The 20,154-nt window shown below is 43.4% G+C and overlaps 1 pseudogene; it reads right to left on the bottom strand.

Annotated features, from left to right (window-relative positions):
- Window positions 1-20,154, bottom strand: part of LOC123925697 — a 33,231-nt pseudogene that overhangs the window by 9,653 nt on the left and 3,424 nt on the right.

The following is a 20,154-nucleotide window of genomic DNA, read 5'->3' as shown; positions in this document are numbered from 1 at the left end:
TCTTTCCCGTTTCCTCTATCCCCCTCTGCCTCCCTTTACCTCATCAGTACTGTCTGTGCCAATGCTGCCTCTCCATGAAGTTGCTCTACCGATGGGAGAGGGAGCCCCCACCTAACCTATATCCCTTTCTCCTGTTCTGACATCTATAACTGAAGGCCCAGCACAAATCCTTTTCTGTCCACCCTCAGGATTTAGTTAGTCTCTTAGAGGCTGTTTTTCTTACCCACCAACCTGCTTGGGTGGATATTCAACAGCTCCTTATGGCTCTCTTTAACGTGGAAGAGAGAGATCGCATCATGCGAGAAACCCATAAGGTGATAAGCGATAGATTTGGCAGGGACCTCAATCCCTGGTGAATGAGGACTACTGCTCGAGGGAATCCCCCGATTGGGATCCAAACTCTGATGAAGGCAAGGAGAGCTTATGTTTCTACTGCCAGGCTCTACTGGGAGGCCTCCGTGCAGCTGCAAGGAGACCCATAAATTTATCTAAAATTACTACATTGGCTCAAGGTAATAATGAGTCTCCAGGAGCTTTCCTAGAAAGGCTTGTTGAAGCCTATAAAATGTATAGCCCAATCGAACCTGGGTCACCCAAATATCAGAGGGCAATGAATCTTATGTTTGCCAGTCAGTCAGCCCCAGATATAAGGAGGAAACTTCAGAAAATTGAAGGATTTGAAAGGAAGAATCTGACTGAATTAATAGGAATAGCAGAAAAGGTGTTTAAAAACAGGGATGCACAAGAGGATGAAAAACAGACAAAAAAAAATTGGTTAAGGTTTTGACATTACATGAGGTAGGGAGGAGACAAGTAGGGGATAGTAAATGGAACGAAAAGCCAAAGCACAGAGAAGGCAGGCAGGAAGACTTAGATTCAGATCAGTGCACTAACTGTAAGGAAAAAGAACATTGGGCCAGGGAGTGCCCCAAAAAGAAGACAGCAGTGTTCGCCATCAGAGACTGAAGGGGCCATGGTTCAGAGGCCCTCCTCGAACCTCGGGTAAAAATGGAAGTGGAGGGTAAATAAATTGATTTTTTGGTGGACAAGGGAGCCCAATTTTCATCATTACTAAAACCTATGGGAAAACTATCTGGAGAAGAAGTCTGGGTACAAGGAGCAAATGGAACAGAGAGACATAAATGGACAACAGAAAGAACTTTAAATTTGGCCTCAGGAGTAGTTAAACATCAATTTTGGTCCTCCCTAATTCCCCATATAACTTGATGGGAGAGATATCCACAAGTTATAAACTGACATTCAGTTCTCAGAAGGAGACATGGCTGTAACCTTGAGACAACCCACTGTACAGGTGTTATGGCAGCAGTAGATGAATACCTCCTTTAAAGCCAGCCTCAAAACCAGAAGAAACAAAGGGGGGGAGCCTTCTCCAAACCCTACAGGTCGAGTTTCCCAAGGTCTGGGCAGAAGGGAAGCCCCCTGGCTTAGCCAGGGGACAACCTCCAGTGGTGCAATTAAAGGCAATGGTTATGGCTGTTCACATTTGGCAGTACCCCCTCCCCCGGGGAGCAAAGGAAGGGATCATAAAAGACATTAACCCTCTCTGAAGAGATGGGATCCTAGTTTCTTGCAAATCTCCATGGAACACACCTTTGCTGCCCGTCAAAAAGGCTGAGACTGGGGAGTACCGGCCCATCAGGACTTGCGGGAAGTTAATAAATGGGTTGAAGATATCCACCCGACGGTGCCTAACCCCTATACCCTACTCTCCCTCCTGGGCCCCAAAAGAACTGTGTATACCATATTAGATCTCACGGATGCATTTTTCCGCATATCTCAGCCCCTCTTTGCTTTTGAGTGGTCCGACCCAAAGAAAGGGTTTCAAGGCCAACTCACCTGGACAAGATTCCCCAAGGATTCAAGAATTCACTCACCATTTTTGACGAGGCCTTACATGAGGATTTGTGTGAGTACAGAACCTCCAACCCAGGAGACACTCTGTTACAGTATGTTGATGACTTGCTAGTAGCCGCTGAGGACTATGAGTCATGTTTGTGGGGGATAAGAGCTCTCTTACAGACACTGCAGGAAAAAGGGTATCGGGTGTCAGCAAAGAAAGCACAGCTCTGTCAGAGCCATGCCACTTATCTAGGCTTTGATCTCCATGAGGGAGTGCATTCACTGTCTGAGTCCAGGAAATAGGTGATCACCCATTACCCCCATCCCTTCACATCCCGACAAGTGAGGGAGTTTCTTGGGATGATGGGTTACTGTAGGCTGTGGATACTGCGGTTTGCAGAGATTGCCCAACCTGTCTACCAACTGGCAAAAGGGGGGCTCACTATGTAAAGTGGACAGCTGAGGTTGAAGGAGTATTTCAGGAATTACAAACAGCCTTACTGAGTGCCCCAGCATTGGTCATCATAGATGTTACCAAGCCCTTCCACTTTTATGTGGATGAGAAAGCAGGGGTGGCCAAAGGAGATTCGACTCAAAATCTAGGGCCTTGACAAAGGCCAGTAGCCTATCTTAGCAAGAAATAGATCCAGTAGCAGCTGGGTTCCCCCCTTGCATCCACATAATTGCTGCCACAGCCCTCCTGGTCAAGGATGCAAGTAAATTGACTTTGGATCAAAATCTCATCATAACCACCACACACGCTATTGAGGGCCTTCTCTGGTCTCCACCAGACCAATGGATGACGAACGCTTGAGTGACGGGGTATCAAGCCCTCCTCCTCAACTAACCACGAGTGACCTTCTGGCCCCCAGCGGTGCTAAATCCAGCCATGCTGCTGCCAGAGGAGCTGGCTGACCACCCACATGACTACGGGGAGGTCCTAACCTAAGTTTCAGGGATAAGGCCGGATCTCAGAGACATTCCCCTCCCAGATGCTGAGATGACTCTGTTCACACATGGGAGTAGCTACATGGTCAATGGAAAGAGGTATGTGGGGCCTGCGGTAGTTTCTCCTGAGCAGAAACTCTGGACAGCAGCCCTGCCACATAGAACTTTGGCACAAAAAACGGGGTTGATTGCACTCACTAAGGCATTGCAGATGGCCAAAGGTAAAACCGCCAACATCTATATGGACAGCAGGTACACCTTTGCTACTCTCCATATACATGGGGCTATAAAGAAAGGGGCCTATTAACAGCAGAAGGAAAAGGAATTAAAAACAGAGGAGAAATATTGGCTCTCCTCCAGGCTATTTGGGACCCAAAAGAGGTGGCCGTTATGCATTCCCCCTGACACCAAAAGGGGACTGATCTGATTTCAAAAGGAAAACAATTAGCAGATCAAGCCACAAAGCAAGCAGCCCGAGAAACAGTGTAAGAACTGGTTACACTCCCAGCTCCAGCCCTACCAGAAAAAACGAACTCTTCAGAAGAAGATTTAAAATATTTACAAAAATGGGCTAAATGGGACTATGAAGGGGACTGGACTAAGACTGAATCAGGAAAAATAATTCTTCCTCGAAGACTAGGCAAAAAGTTAATAGACCACATACATCATGGTACTCATTTGGGGATACGCAACTCAAGGAGCTTATAGGCAAGCAGTTCCAGGTTTCTAAATTAAGGCGTATGGTTCAGGATGTAGTTGATAGATGTGCTCAATGCCAGACAGTTAATGTGGGAAGAACGAAAATGGGAAGAGGAAAAAGAGAAAGAGGTAAGGAACCAGGAATTTATTGGGAAATAGATTTTACAGAAATGAAACCTGGAAAATATGGGCACAAGTATATGTTAGTTTTTGTAGATAACTTTTCAGGCTGGGTAAAGGCTTTTCCCGCCAAACCTGAGACGGCAGGAATGGTAGCCAAAAAGCTACTAGAAGAAATAGTTCCTAGGTTTGGGCTGCCTCTCACAATCGGGTCAGACAATAGCCCTGCATTTGTGAGTTCAGTCTCACAGGCATTGGCCAAGTCCGTGGGCACTAATTGGAAACTACATCGTGCCTACTGGCCCCAGAGTTCTGGGCGAGGAGAGAGAATGAACTGGACTCTTAAAGAGACCTTGACAAAACTAATTCTGGAGACTGGCAGTGAATTGGTGGATCTCCTTCCTTTCGCCCTCCTCAGGGCACGATGTACACCCTATTTAAACAAGGCGACCTCATTTGAAATAATGTTTGGGAGACCCCCCTCCCCCCACTCTGTCCTCGGCTGCAAGAGGTTGCCCTAGCAGAAATGACTGATCAGTCTGTACTCCAGTCACTGCAGGCATTACAGTCTGTCTTTAAAAAAGCCCACGCAGGGGGTGGGGCACCTGGGTGGCTCCTTGGATTAAGGCCTCTGCCTTCAGCTCAGGTCATGATCTCAGGGTCCTGGGATCGAACCCCTCATCTGGCTCTCTGCTCAGCATGTAGCCTGCTTCCCTTCCTCTCTCTCTGCCTGCCTCTCTGTCTACTTGTGATCTCTGTCTGTCAAGTAAATGAATAAAATATTTAAAAAAAAATCCCACGCAGTGATCCAGACTGCCCACACTGGGACAGGGAGAGGTGGAACCACATCCTTACCAATCCAGGGACTTGGTTTGGATGTGTCGCTCTAAAGTGGGAAACTTGGAGCCTCGCTGGAAGGGACCATTTACTGTCATCCTGACCACCACCAAGGCAGTAAAAGTAGAAGGCATTAGGACCTGGATTCATATAGGTCATGTCAAATGAGCTGAGGATGAGGATGCCCCCCCCAGAGATGGAAGCCACAGCTGACAGACCCCATTGATGGTGGACTAAAGCTAAGACTAAAAGAACTGTGAGTTTATTGTTTCTCTTATTTTTACCTTTTTATGTAAAGTATAGACAGGAAATTAGATGAAAGGAATTAGGAAAAATGCAAAAGTTTATACAAAGCATTGAATGGCTAACTCATCAGCAGACTGTGCACTACTGTTAATTTTTGGCCCCTGCATTATAAATGCCCTAATGCCATTTGTACAAGAGAAAATTAGAGTGATAAAAATGTTAGTCTTACATGCTCAATATAACCCCTTACAACAGGAGAACAGAACTGGCTGAAAAGTCAAGGATTTGACTAATTTCCAAGGAAAGGGGGTAATGTGAGGGCCTGTATGAGGGCCTGGTTAGCCAGAGGATCTTACTTGCAAACCCTGGATATAGGGGCAGGTCAGGCCAGATGGAGACATTCAATCAGTGGGGTGCACATATATTTACTGTGGTGAATTGAAATTCAATTGGTCACCCGTATTGCCGACTGAGCATGACTATGCTGTTTTCCCTGTGTGTTGCAATCTCATTGGCCACCTGTGTGTGGGCCAGGCTCAACCACCTCTATAAAGGTGGTCTGTTAGGCTGGATGTGGGAGTAATAGTAGTCATTGGGGTAGTCATTGGGGTAGTTGTTGGGGTAGTCGTTGGTCTTGTGGGGTCGTCATCTGGGGAGTGGCATCACCTGGAGCAGTGCCGTCCAGAGTGGCCTCATCTGGGGAGCAGCCTCGTCGGGTTCATCATCGTCACCTCTTCGTAAGAGATGGCCCCTACTGGTCGGTTTGGTTTTCACTGCTTGGCACGAAATAAAGCTTTGCTTGACTTTCGCTTTGCATCAGTCTCATTCCTTTGATCACGACCCTAACAATTTGTTCGGAAGAGGGATGAAAGAGAGAGAAACTGAAGCAGACTGAGCAGGGAGCCCAAGATGGGGCTCAATCCTACAACCCTGACATCATAACCTGAGCAGAAACCAAAAGTTGGACACTTAACCAATTGTGCTACTGAGGTGCCACCCTCAGCACTCTGAATACGTCATGCTGCTCTCTTCTGGCCTGTGAAACGTGTGCTGAATAATCTGCTGGTAGCCTACTGGGTACACTTCCCTGCACGTAATAAACGGCTGTTCTGCTGCTGTTTTTTATCATTAATTTTTGACACTCAAATTATAATGTGGCTTGGTGTTGGGGTCATTGAGGTGTTTTTTATTTGTTTGTTTGTTTGTTTTTCTGATTTGAATATCCCAGTGTGGTGTTTTCTTCCCCAGGTTACGAAAGTTTTCACCCATGATTTTTTCAAATAAATTTTCTGCACCTTTCTGTTTCTCCTCTCCCTTTAGGGCCTCTTTAATTGAGTGTTATCCTGCTTGATGTCACATTAAGTTTCTTAAGTTATCTTTAACATTTTGAACTCATTTTTTCTTTTTGTTGCTCTGTTTGGGCAGCTTTGTGTTCCACTTCAGAGACTCTATCTTCTGTTTCATCCAGTCTCATGCTGAACACCTTTAGTGTAGTTTTCGGTTTAATTATTGTATTCTTCATCCCTGTCACTCCTGGTTGGCTCTTTCACACACTTCCTGTTGCTGGTGAAGTTCTCCCTGTGCTCTTCCATTCTTCCCCCAAGTTCCATGGGCATCTTTATGACTATCAAATTAAGTTCATTACATGTAGATTACTTATCTCCATATCATTAATGTTTTTCTGAAGCTTTGTCTTATTCTCTTATTTGGAACATATTTCTATTTCCTCATTTTGCTTGACTTCCTGTGTTTCTATATATTTGGCAAAACAACTACTTCTCCCAGTGATGAAAAGTTGCCATGTGTGGGAGATGAACTTTCTAGCTTACCCTTGTCCTGGTTCTTAGTTGTCTCCTAACCTTTGTGATTGTCTAAACAGTCTGATTTATTTCTGATCTGTCCCCAAGACCTGTCAGTTTTCCAAGGAGAGGAATCTAATCTAACACTTCGTTTTAGGCTGATTGGAAGTCAGACTCTCAGGCAGAAGCCTTTTTTTTAAGATTTTATTCATTCATTTGACAGACAGAGATCACAAGTAGGCAGATAGGCAGGCAGAGAGAGAGAGAGGGAGCTGCCGAGCAGAGGGCCCAATGTGGGGCTTGATCCCAGGACCCCAGGACCACGACCTGAGCTGAAGGCAGAGCCTTTAACCCACTGAGCCACCCAGGTGCCCCTCAGGAAGAAGCTTTTAAAGTGTGCAAATATATATAGTCTTGTGGGGTGACAATTGCAATCCCAGTTGGACTCCAGATTGGGACATCTGGGTGTGTCCCTGGTGACAGTTTCAAAAATCAGGGCGACAGATAAGTGTATAAGCTCCTTTCTGGGATGTTTGGTAGAGCTGTATTGAGGCAAAGGGAGTGAGCATGGATGGTTTCTCTCTGATTACATTCCCTGGGAGCACCTCTGTAGTCTCTAGATGTCTGGGAGACATGAAGCTTGTCCCTCATGTTGACGCTCCTGGGTAAATAAAAATACATTTTTTTTTCACAGAAGAATAGGGGTTGTGTTTCGGCCTGCTGTCTATGCAGTGTCCTGGGGGTACTGATCTGCCAAGAAGCGTCTTTACATTTGTTATAGATCCCTGGAGCTCAGGAATGCCAGCCCCCTTGGCCACCAGAGCCATAAAAATAAAGGGCATCCCCTGTGTGGTTTTCACATGCCTACTGGCTTTAGCAGGGAAGCTAGTATGTGCAGGGGACAAGGCACGCCCTCTGGCTTCAGAATGAGAACAGGAAAATGCCTTGATTGCATGCACTCATCATTTTCAGCTCTGCTGCGAGAGAGTGCCTTATTCCAGGCCCGAGGTTGGGGGCAGGTAAATGCCATGACTGTTCACACCAGTCTGCCCTTGTGGGAGTGAAGAATTGCTGCTTCCACCCACTCTCTCTAGCCTCAGCAAGGCGGTGGGACCATGCTGCGACTGCGAGCCCTCACCCTTCTTGTGAGGCAACAGGATGGTGCTATGTCACAGTGTGCCTACCTCGGCTAGCAGGGAAGGTGGAGAACACACAAATGGTGTCTGCCAGAGTCTTTGTCTCCAGAGAGGCCCCTGTCTCTCCCCTGCCCCTCGGGCAGATACCTTCAGATGAACAAATGAATTTTCTTGCCATACAGCCTAGGCACTTTAAAAAGGGGTGCTTTTGAGCAGGATCCCAGGATGAGTGAGACCAAACATGAGCTCTTTAGAAGGAGAACCTCAGTTTCCTATAGTACTTTGGATCCCTCATATCCCTTGTTTTTCTAAGCCAGGAATCTCTTGGTAACTCATCTCTCTGGTGCAGATCCCCAGGGTTGGACTGCCTGATATGAGGCACCAACTCCTCACTTTTCCAGAGGAAGCGCCAGACTGCTGAGACCCTTCCCTATTGTGTGCTGGGCTCTGGGGCTTGAGTTTTTTGTGAAGACCACATCTCTGCCTCTCTTACCTGTCTCAATGACATTCTTTTATCCATTGATTGTCATCCAGATTTCAGGTCTTTTTCACGAGGGAATGATCCATATGTAGCTATAGATTTGATGTTTTTATGTTTATGGGAGATCAGTTCAGGATCTTCCTTTGCTGCCATCTTGAATCCCTTTCCAGAATACATTTTGATAGTGTTTTATCAGACAAGATAGTCCCTTTCCATACTACTTCCTCAGCATCTAACAGGTGTATTATGTAATGGTTTTCCTAAAGTAATTGCTCAAATCTATGAAATGGTATTAGTTTTACTTTTCCTGACCTATTCTGACCTTTAAACTCTCTGAGTCCTAAATTCATGTTGCATTTCTTTCTAAGATCCTGGGAGGTGTACCCATTTAAAAGCCTTTATTTATTCTATTATTATTATTATTATTATTATTATTATTATTATTACCATTGACATTTAGTGTTATGTCTCAGCACAGGCACTGATTGATGGGGGTGTTGTATGAATGTCCTCCCTGCTTGTTAACTACACTTTATGAGACTAATGTAAACCTTCTCTTTTTGATAATTTACTGCATTCTTTCCTGAGGACAAAGACGGGAGTGAGTCTAGTGGTGTAAGGCCAAAGAGCATGATTGATAGTATGGATATAGAACAAGCCAAGTCATGGGCCTTGTGTGCATAATGGGTTATGTAGGTGAGGGACAGATGGGAGTGACGTGAAGGGAGAGAACTGAAGTGACACGAAGAAGTAATCTATTTTTATCTTCTCTAATGGCACCAGCCTGGATTGGAAAATTTCAGAGCACACAGAACCAGTGAGTCAGAACTCATATTGTAATTATACATCCATTATTTTCATGTGAGCTCTTGGATCATGATTTATCAGAGATTTTTGGAGACATTTTTATGGGTAAATGGAAAGTGTTTTTGACAGATATCAGTCTAATAAATGGCTTCAGAGACATAGAGAGCTGGAAAGAGCATTGTTGGAAATAAGTTACTTTCTGTGAACCCAGCAGAGAACTGATGTCAAAGGAATAAGAAGCAACATGAAAACTAGAGAGTGACAGGCACTCACTGGGAGAAGTAAGAACGCAGCATTATTCAGGGCAGACACAGACTGAAGAAGTTATAAGCTCAAACAAAGATGAAACCAGGAAATTTTAACAAGTTGAGCAATGACACAAACAAGCACATGTTGGATCAAATTCCAAAGAATAAAATAAATGTCCATGAGTCCATATGAAAAAATAAATAACAGAAAAATTATTCATGACATAGATACAGATATTCCCGCCACCAAGAGGTAGAGTTTAATTCCCTTCCCCTTGAGTGTGCACTGAATTTAGTGATTGGTTTCTAGCTGATAGATATTTGAGGGGGAAAAGTGTAACTTTTCAGCAGAGAAATCTGGTAGGTGCCATCTAAACCCTGTGATCAAGCTAACATCCCCAGTGATTAGTCAAGCTTCTGTCATGTACATCCTGATATGATGCATAAAAAGGGTACTCACCTTTGTGCTATACTTCCCCCTAAACATAACCCCAGCCTAATTAATAGAAAATATCAGAAAAATCCAAAATGAGAGAACTTCAAATGTGAAAAAGTCTTGAAAAAGAAGAAAGGGCTGTGGGAGTATAACAGATTGAGGATGACTAAGCTGATACATAACTAAATTCTATGTGTTATTCTTATGTGGATTCTGGGAGAGACAAAGACACTGGTGAAATCAGAATAAAATCTGTAGTTAACAGTGGTACTGGTGTTCACTGCTCAGTATTACAAACATAACATGGTTGTATAAGGGAAGCAACTTCCAGAAGTCATCACTTTTAGACTTACAGTAAGAAAAATCAGGAAAAACTGGAAATCAGTAGCTTTTCTTGGGCTCCTCAGAGAACTAAGGCTTCAAGACTAGTTGCCACCCTGAAATTTAGAGAGGCAGGCATATCCAGAGAGACAGGAGCTGAGCCTGTGACTGCCTCCTGAGGCCCGTAGCAAGCACATTGAAGCCACAGACACATGGGGAGACTTACATGATACTTTTCACAAATGGCTGGAGGCTGGGTGTGACTCATTGGGAAAATCCTTGGGGCCACCATTTTGGGGCCTTCTCCATCAAGACCCCCGTAGGTTCTCATGGTGAGGATGGAGAAAGGTGCCCTTGTGGCTTTGGAGGGGAGTGAATGAGGGGAGGAAGTATTTGCGGCATAGGAATTATTTGGAAATATGTCCAGAGCTTTCTATAGAACAGAAGTGTTCTCTCCAGGAGAAAGAATCTGGACTGAATGCAATTCTGAAATCTTATTCCCATCTGTACCATGTAAAAATTAGAGACAAAAAGCATATAGAATTAGAATTGTGCTTAGTAATTAAGTTTCAGTATTTTCTCTTCTTTATAAGTGACCTGGGTGTCTGAAGAAAACTATTAACTCAGGTTAGCATAAGTTTAAGGTTTTAAGTTATGTAAAGAGCTTGGAAACTATTTTTATACTACAAATCATAAGCACTGTTGAAATAATACTGTTAAAATATCCAATAAATTTTGGTCAGAAGGTTCAATTTGGTTAAGGAAAAATTCGCATTTTTGATAGTCTGAAACAGCTGTTGCCACAGGCGGGTTTATTTAATCAGAAAACCTTTGTAAGTTTGGGAAGAATATACCCAAATAGAATAGACATGTATGATGCTAGAAATGCCACTGTTTCAACCAACAATATCAAACCAGTCCTGATTGCTAAAGACCTACCCAAATTATGGAAACTTTAATTTTGAAAATCCTTGAGTCACGTTGTATAAGAATATTTTTAAAGCATATGAAAGTATTAAAAGTTAAATTTCCCAAATTTCTGGGAATTTTAGAACTGTTCAATCTGTATGTGTTTATTTATCATTACAGCAATTAAAATAGAAGTCCTGGGAGGAGTCAAGATGGCGGAGAAGTAGCAGGCTGAGACTACATCAGGTAGCAGGAGATCAGCTCGATAGCTTATCTAAACATTGCAAACACCTACAAATCCAATGGGAGATCGAAGAGAAGAAGAACAGCAACTCTAGAAACAGAAAATCAACCACTTTCTGAAAGGTAGGACTGGCGGAGAAGTGAATCTAAAACGACGGGAAGATAGACCGCGGGGGGAGGGGCCGGCTCCCGGCAAGCGGCGGAGCAACGGAGCACAAAATCAGGACTTGTAAAAGTCTGTTCCACTGAGGGACATTGCTCCAGAGGCTAAACCAGGGTGAAGCCCACGCGGGGTCAGCGTGGCCCCAGGTCCCGCAGGGTCACAGAAGGATCGGGGGTGTTGGAGTGTCGAAGAGCTCGCAGGTATTAGAATGGAGAAGCCGGCTGCAGAGACAGAGCCGAGGACTGAACTCTCAGCTCGGGGTTACCTTGAACTGGTCGCGGGCTGGGTGAGCTCGGATCATGGCTAGAGGCTGGGTATACGGGAGTGATTGGGTGCTGTCCTCTGGGGGCGCACTGAGGAGTGGGGCCCAATGGTCTTGGCTCCTCCGGGCCAGAGACTAGGAGGCCGCCATTTTCATTCCCGTCCTCCAGAACTCTACGGAAAGCGTTCAGGGAACAGAAGCTCCCAAAAGCGAACCCGAGCCGATTACTTAGTCCGGCCGCCAGTAAGGGCGGTGCAATCCCGCCTCGGGCAAAGACACTTGAGAGTCACTACAACAGGCCCCTCCCCAAGAAGATCAACAAAATAGCCAGGCAGGACGAAGTTCATCTATCAAGGAAAGTAGGTTCAATTCCTAAGACAGCAGAGCAATTCCAGAGGAAGAGAAAGCAAAGCACGGAACTCATGGCTTTCTCCCCATGATTCTTTAGTCTTGCAGCTACTTCAATTTTTTTTTCTTTTTTCAATTTTTTTTCTTTTTTCTTTTTTCTTCTTCTGCTAAATTTTTTAAAACTTTTATCCTTTTCTTTTTTAACGTTTTTTGACTATCTAAATATATATATTTTTTCTTTCTTTTTTATATTTTTTTCTTTATTTCTTTTATTTTTTAAATTTTTTTCTTTTTTTTTTTCAGAACCTGTTTTTATCCCCTTTCTCCCCCCCTCACAATTTGGGGTCACTTCTGATTTGGTTACAGCGCATTTTTCTGGGGTCTTTGCCACCCTTTTAGTATTTTATTTGCTCCTACATGTCCTCTTATCTGGACAAAATGACAAGGCAGAAAAAATCACAAACAAAAGAACAAGAGACAGTACCGAAGGCTAGACACCTAATCAACACAGACATTGGTAATATGTCAGGTCAAGAGTTCAGAATAATGATTCTGAACATTCAACCGTGCTCGAGAAAGGCATGGAAGATATTAGAGAAACCCTCTCTGGAGATATTAAAGCCTTTTCTGGAGGAATTGAAGAAATAAAATCTAAACAAGTTGAAATCAAACAAGCGATTAATGAGGTGCAATCAAAAATGGAGGCTCTCACTGCTAGGATAAATGAGGCAGAAGAAAGAATTAGTGATATAGAAGACCAAATGACGGGGGGAGGAGTCAAGATGGTGGAGAAGTAGCAGCCTGAGACTACATCAGGTAGCAGGAGATCAGCTCGATAGCTTATCTAAACATTGCAAACACCTACAAATCCAACGGGAGAGCGAAAGAAGAAGAACAGCAACTCTAGAAACAGAAAATCAACCACATTCTGAAAGGTAGGACTGGCGGAGAAGTGAATCTAAAAGGACGGGAAGATAGACCGTGGGGGGAGGGGCCGGCTCCCGGCAAGCGGCGGAGGAACGGAGCACAAAATCAGGACTTTTAAAAGTCTGTTCCACTGAGGGACATTGCTCCAGGGGCTAAACCGGGGTGAAGCCCACACGGGGCCAGCGTGGCCCCAGGCCCCGCAGGGTCACAGAAGGATCGGGGGTGTCGGAGTGTCGGAGAGCTCGCAGGTATTAGAACAGAGAAGCCGGCTGGAGAGACAGAGCCAAGGAATTAAACTCTCAGCTCGGGGTTACCTTGAACCGGTCGCGGGCTGGGTGAGCTCGGAGCGCGGCTAGAGGCTGGGGATACGGGAGTAATTGGGTGCTGTCCTCTGGGGGCGCACTGAGGAGTGGGGCCCCAGGCTCTCGGCTCCTCCGGGCTGGAGACTGGGAGGCCGCCATTTTCATTCCCGTCCTCCAGAACTCTACGGAAAGCGTTCAGGGAACAGAAGCTCCCAAAAGCGAACCCGAGCCGATTACTTAGTCCGGCCGCCGGTAAGGGCGGTGCAATCCCGCCTCGGGCAAAGACGCTTGAGAGTCACTACAACAGGCCCCTCCCCCAGAAGATCAACAAAATATCCAGCCAGGACGAAGTTCATCTATCAAGGAGAAAGCAGATTCAATTCCTAAGACAGCAGAGCAATTCCAGAGGAGGAGAAAGCAAAGCACAGAACTCATGGCTTTCTCCCCATGATTCTTTAGTCTTGCGGCTACTTCAATTTTTTTTTCTTTTTTCAATTTTTTTTTCTTTTTTCTTTTTTCTTCTTCTGCTAAATTTTTTTTAAACTTTTACCCTTTTCTTTTTTAACATTTTTTGACTAGTTCATCTAAATATATATTTTTTTCTTTCTTTTTTATATTTTTTATTTGTTTTATTTTTTAAATTTTTTTCTTTCCTTTTTTTTTTTCTTTTTTTTTCAGAAGCTGTTTTTATCCCCTTTCTCCCCCCCACAATTTGGGGTCTCTTCTGATTTGGTTACAGCGCATTTTTCCGGGGACATTGCCACCCTTTTAGTAGTTTATTTGCTCCTTCATATTCTCTTATCTGGACAAAATGACAAGGCGGAAAAAAATCACCACAAACAAAAGAACAAGAGACAGTACCGAAGGCAAGGGACCTAATCAACAGAGACATGGGTAATATGTCAGATCAAGAGTTCAGAATGACGATTCTGAACATTCTAGCCGGGCTCGAAAAAGGCATGGAAGATATGAGAGAAACCCTCTCTGGAGATATTAAAGCCCTTTCTGGAGAAATTAAAGAACTAAAATCTAACCAATTGAAATAAAAAAAGCTATTAATGAGGTGCAATAAAAAATGGAGGCTCTCACTGCTAGGATCAATGAGGCAGAAGAAAGAATTAGTGATATAAAAGACCAAATGACAGAGAATAAAGAAGCCGAGCAAAAGAGGGACCAACAGCTACTGGACAATGAGGGGAGAATTCGAGAGATAAGTGACACCATAAGACGAAACAACATTAGAATAATTGGGATTCCAGAAGAAGAAGAAACAGAGAGGGGAGCAGAAGGTCTATTGGAGAGAATCATTGGAGAGAATTTCCCTAATATGGCAAAGGGAACAAGCATCAAAATCCAGGAGATGCAGAGAACCCCCCTCAAAGTCAACAAGAATAGGTCCACACCCCGTCACCTAATAGTAAAATTGACAAGTCTTAATGACAAAGAGAAAATCCTGAAAGCAGCCCGAGAAAAGAAGTCTGTAACATACAATGGTAAAAATATTAGATTGGCGGCAGACTTATCCACAGAGACCTGGCAGGCCAGAAAGAGCTGGCATGATATATTCAGAGCACTCAACGAGAAAAACATGCAGCCAAGAATACTCTATCCAGCTAGGCTATCATTGAAAATAGAAGGAGAGATCAAAAGCTTCCAGGACAAACAAAAACTGAAAGAATTTGCAAACACCAAACCAGGTCTCCAGGAAATCTTGAAAGGGGTCCTCTAAGCAAAGAGAGAGCCTAAAAGTAGTAGATCAGAAAGGTACAGAGACAATATACAGTAACAGTCACCTTACAGGCTACTAATGGCACTAAATTCATATCTCTCAATAGTTACCCTGAATGTTAATGGGCTAAATGCCCCAATCAAAAGACACAGGGTATCAGAATGGATAAAAAAACAAAACCCATCAGTATGGTGCCTACAGGAAACTCATTTTAGACGCGAAGACACCTCCAGATTGAAAGTGAGGGGGTGGAAAACAATTTACCATGCTAATGGGCATCAGAAGAAAGCTGGGGTGGCAATCCTTATATCAGATCAATTAGATTTTAAGCCAAAGACTATAATAAGAGATGAGGAAGGACACTATATCCTACTCAAAGGGTCTGTCCAACAAGAAGATCTAACAATTTTAAATATCTATGCCCCTAACGTGGGAGCAGCCAACTATATCAACCAATTAATAACAAAATCAAAGAAACACATCAATAATAATACAATAATAGTAGGGGACTTGAACACTCCCCTCACTGAAATGGACAGATCATCCAAGCAAAAGATCAACAAGGAAATAAAGGTCTTAAATGACACACTGGACCAGATGGACATCACAGATATCTTCAGAACATTTCATCCCAAAGCAACAGAATACACATTCTTCTCTAGTGCACATGGAACCTTCTCCAGAATAGATCACATCCTGGGTCACAAATCAGGTCTCAACCGGTATCAAAAGTTTAGGATCATTCCCTGCATATTTTCAGACCACAATGCTCTTAAGCTAGAACTCAATCCAAGAGGAAACCTGAAAAGAACCCAAATACATGGAGACTAAACAGCATCCTTCTAAAGAATGAATGGGTCAACCAGGAAATTAAAGAAGAATTGAAAAAATTCATGGGAACAAATGATAATGAAAACAAAACGGTTCAAAATTTGTGGGACACAGCCAAGGCAGTCCTGAGAGGAAAATATATAGCGGTACAAGCCTTTCTCAAGAAACAAGAAAGGTCTCAAGTACACAACCTAACCCTACACGTAAAGGAGCTGGAGAAAGAATAAGAAAGAAACCCTAAACCCAGCAGGAGAAGAGAAATCATAAAGATCAGAGCAGAAATCAATGAAATAGAAACCAAAAAAAACAATAGAAAAAGTCAATGAAACTAGGAGCTGGTTCTTTGAAAGAATCAATAAGATTGATAACCCCCTGGCCAGACTCATCAAAAAGAAAAGAGAAAGGACCCAAATCAATAAAATCATGAAGGAAAGAGGAGAGATCACAACTAACACCAAAGAAATACAGACAATTATAAGAACATACTATGAGCAACTCTACGCCAACAAATTGGACAATCTGGAAGAAATGGATGCATTCCTAGAGACATATAAACTACCACAACTGAACCAGGAAGAAATAGAAAACCTGAACAGGCCCATAACCAGTAAGGAGATTGAAACAGTCATCAAAAATCTCCAAACAAACAAAAGCCCAGGGCCAGACGGCTTCCCAGCGGAATTCTACCAAACATTTAAAGAAGAACTCATTCCTATTCTCCTGAAACTGTTCCAAAAAATAGAAATGGAAGGGAAACTTCCAAACTAATTTTAGGAGGCCAGCATCACCTTGATCTCAAAACCAGACAAGGATCCCACCCAAAAAGAGAACTACAGACCAATATCCTTGATGAACACAGACGCAAAAATTCTCGCCAAAATACTAGCCAATAGGATTCAACAGTACATTAAAAGGATTATTCACCACGATCAAGTGGGATTTATTCCAGGGCTGCAGGTTTGGTTCAACATCCGCAAATCAATCAATGTGATAGAACACATTAATAAAAGAAAGAACAAGAACCATATGATACTCACCATAGATGCTGAAAAAGCATTTGACAAAGTAAAGCATCCCTTCCTGATCAAAACTCTTCAAAGTGTGGGGATAGAGGGCACATACCTCAATATTATCAAAGCCATCTATGAAAAACCCACCACAAATATCATTCTCAATGGAGAAAAACTGAAAGCTTTTATGCTAAGGTCAGGAACACGGCAGGGATATCCATTATCACCACTGCTATTCAACATAGTACTAGAAGTCCTAGCCTTAGCAATCAGACAACAAAAAGAAATTAAAGGCATCCAAATTGGTAAAGAAGAAGTCAAACTATCACTCTTCACAGATGATATGATACTATATGTGGAAAACCCAAAAGACTCCACTCCAAAACTGCTAGAACTTGTACAGGAATTCAGTAAAGTGTCAGGATATAAAATCAATGCACAGAAATCAGTTGCATTTCTGTACACCGACAAGACAGAAGAAAGAGAAATTAAGTAGTCAATCCCATTTACAATTGTACCCAAAATTATAAGATACCTAGGAATAAACCTAACCAAAGTGGCTAAGAATCTATACACAGAAAATTATAAAGTACTCATGAAAGAAATTGAGGAAGACACAAAGAAATGGAAAAATGTTCCATGCTCCTGGATTGGAAGAATAAATATTGTGAAAATGTCCATGCTACCTAAAGCAATCTACACATTTAATGCAATCCCGATCAAAATACCATCCATTTTTTTCAAAGAAATGGAACAAATAATCCTAAAATTTATAGGGAACCAGAAAAGACCTCGAATAGCCAAAGGAATATTGAAGAACAAAGCCAAAATTGGTGGCATCACAATTCCGGACACAATGGAATACTATGCAGCCATCCAAAGAAATGAAATCTTGCCATTTGCGAGGTCGTGGATGGAACTAGAGCGTATCATGCTTAGTGAAATAAGTCAATCGGAGAAAGACAACTATCATATGATCTCCCTGATTTGAGGACATGGAGAAGCAACATGGGGGGTTAGGGGGGTAGGAGAAGAATAAATGAAACAAGATGGGATTGGGAGGGAGACAAACCATAAATGACTCTTAATCTCACAAAACAAACTGGGGGTTGCTGGGGGGAGGTGGGATTGGGAGAGGGGGTGGGGGCTATGGACATTGGGGAGGGTATGTGCTATCGTGAGTGCTGTGAATTGTGTAATCCTGGCGATTCACAGACCTGTACCCCTGGGGAAAAATATATTACATGTTAATTTAAAAAAAATTTGAAAGGGGAGGCGAACCATAAGAGACTATGGACACTGAAAAACAACCTGAGGGTTTTGAAGGGTCAGGGGTGGGAGGTTGGGAGAACAGGTGGTGGGTAATGGGGAGGGCACGTTTTGCATGGAGCACTGGGTGTTGTGCAAAAACAGTGAATACTGTTACGCTGAAAAAATAAATAAAATGTAATTTAAAAAAAGAATACATCAGTACTTCTTACACCGAATATTTCATTGCACGGTATACCGTATTTTCTTTATTCCTTCAACAATTGACAGACACTGGGTGGTTTCCACTTTGGGGCCCTTATAGACAATGCTGATGTGAACATTCACATGCAGACCTCTGTTCTCACTCCTCTTGGGACTCCTCTTGTTTACCAGTGGGGCTGGTGGATCCTGTGATAAATCTATGTTTAACATCCTGAGGAACAAACTGTTTTCTGAAGCAGATGCATCATGTTATATTCCTGCTGCAACGTATGAGTGATCTCATCTCTTCATACCCTCACCAACACCTGCTTCTGTCTTTATTTTAGCTGACCTAGTGTGTCTCCACTGGTATCTCATTATTGTTTTGGTTTGCCTTTCCCTAATGACTAATGATTTTGCACATTTGTGTGTGTGTGTGTGCCAGTTACCATTTGTATGTTTTCCTTGGAGAGAGGTCTATACACATCCTTTGCCCAGTTCCCATTGGTTTAGTTATCTTATTATTGACTTGTATGAGATCTTTACATATTCTGGTGAGAAGTCTCTTATCAGATATATGCTTTGTAAATATTTTCTCCCATTCTGTGGCTTGTCTGTACTTTATTTAATAGTACTAATTATTTGATAGCAGCACAAAGGTTTTTAATTTTGATGAAGCCCAATTTACCCATTTTTTTACTTCTTTTGTGTGTCATATCTAAGAAGTCATTGCCTGCCCCAATCATGAAGACATATTTTTATGTTTTCTTCTAAGATAAAGATATTAAATTGAATGTGTCCTCTAAGACATCTGAGACACACCACACTGAGTGTCCTTGGATGTTAGTTGATGATGGAGAGCGGGTCCTCCAGGAGGAGGGAGCCATCCCTGGGACAGGGAGCTGTATCCGGGGGGAGAGAAGCCCTGTCAGTGGCAGGAACAGTGGTGGAGGTGAGGAAGCAGATAGGAAAGGAAAGGACTCTGCATGGCACAGGTCAGAACCACCAGTGGTCACGACCTCAATTTTTATGAAGAGGAATTTTAAGACTATGCTTTTTGACTCAACATTTGTGGAGCAGTCTGGAAATCTAATTAGAAACATGTGCTGTGGCCCACGTGGTGGGGTTCCCTTCAATAGGCAGCTGAGGCAGAGGTATGAGCAACTCCAGGTGGGTGGCAGAAAGCGTCCTCCCCAGGAAAACCCAGAGCGTGAGACCCCAGAATGCAGGTGTGAGGGGTCGCCACACCCTTTCCTGCTCACTGTGGACAAAGCTAGGTGTCCTCACTGTGCTCCAAGCGCCTGTCCCTGACCCAGATGCTCAGGCAAGTGGGGACGGGGGCAGATGGTCCCCTGGGCACTCCCTTAATTCCTTCAGCTAGCACAGAGGCTTGCCTGAATGAAGTTGAATCCCCATGCCCACTTCTCAATGCTGTCGCATTCAGACTTTGGTGGTGTTAATTACAAGTATGTCCAATATAGAAAGCTGTGCTAACATGGTAAAGAAATGAAACTGAAGCACTTTGGAAGGAAAAGTGCTAAGACTTTAACTCCTCATTTACTGGAGTTGGGGTTTTGAAGGGCATATGTTTCTGCCTAAATCATTTTGTATTTCCCAAATATTTTCCTATAACCATGAAGAATTTTTAAAATCAAAAACAAAGTTTTAAAAATTATAGATGAGGAAACTCCATGTTACTTCAGAGTTCTTGATCTTTTAGCAAAAAGCCGAATCAGACAGATGGGACCAGGTCCCCACCTGTGACTGAATGGGGCGCACATTTCACTGTTTGCCATATAAGAGTTTACAGGTCCCAGACTCCACCGTGGCCAAGGTACCAGCGTCGGGTACTTGCAGGACTGAAACTTGGACCCCCTCTACGGATTCCAGATCCCACTTGGTAGGTTTTCCCGAGTCCACATTCGTGTCCTGACTTGAGTATGCCTTACTTGTTGGTGGAGAGAGACTACTGGAGGTGGGACCGCCCTGTTACTCGCCCCATGCAGGGGCCAGGCCCGCAGGAGGTTCTGGTCCAGGAAC

The sequence above is a fragment of the Meles meles genome, chromosome 15 (assembly GCF_922984935.1).
Source record: "Meles meles chromosome 15, mMelMel3.1 paternal haplotype, whole genome shotgun sequence".
Lineage (NCBI taxonomy): Eukaryota > Metazoa > Chordata > Mammalia > Carnivora > Mustelidae > Meles > Meles meles.
Note: the sequence above shows the minus strand (reverse complement) of the source record. Positions and strands in the feature narration are given on the sequence as shown.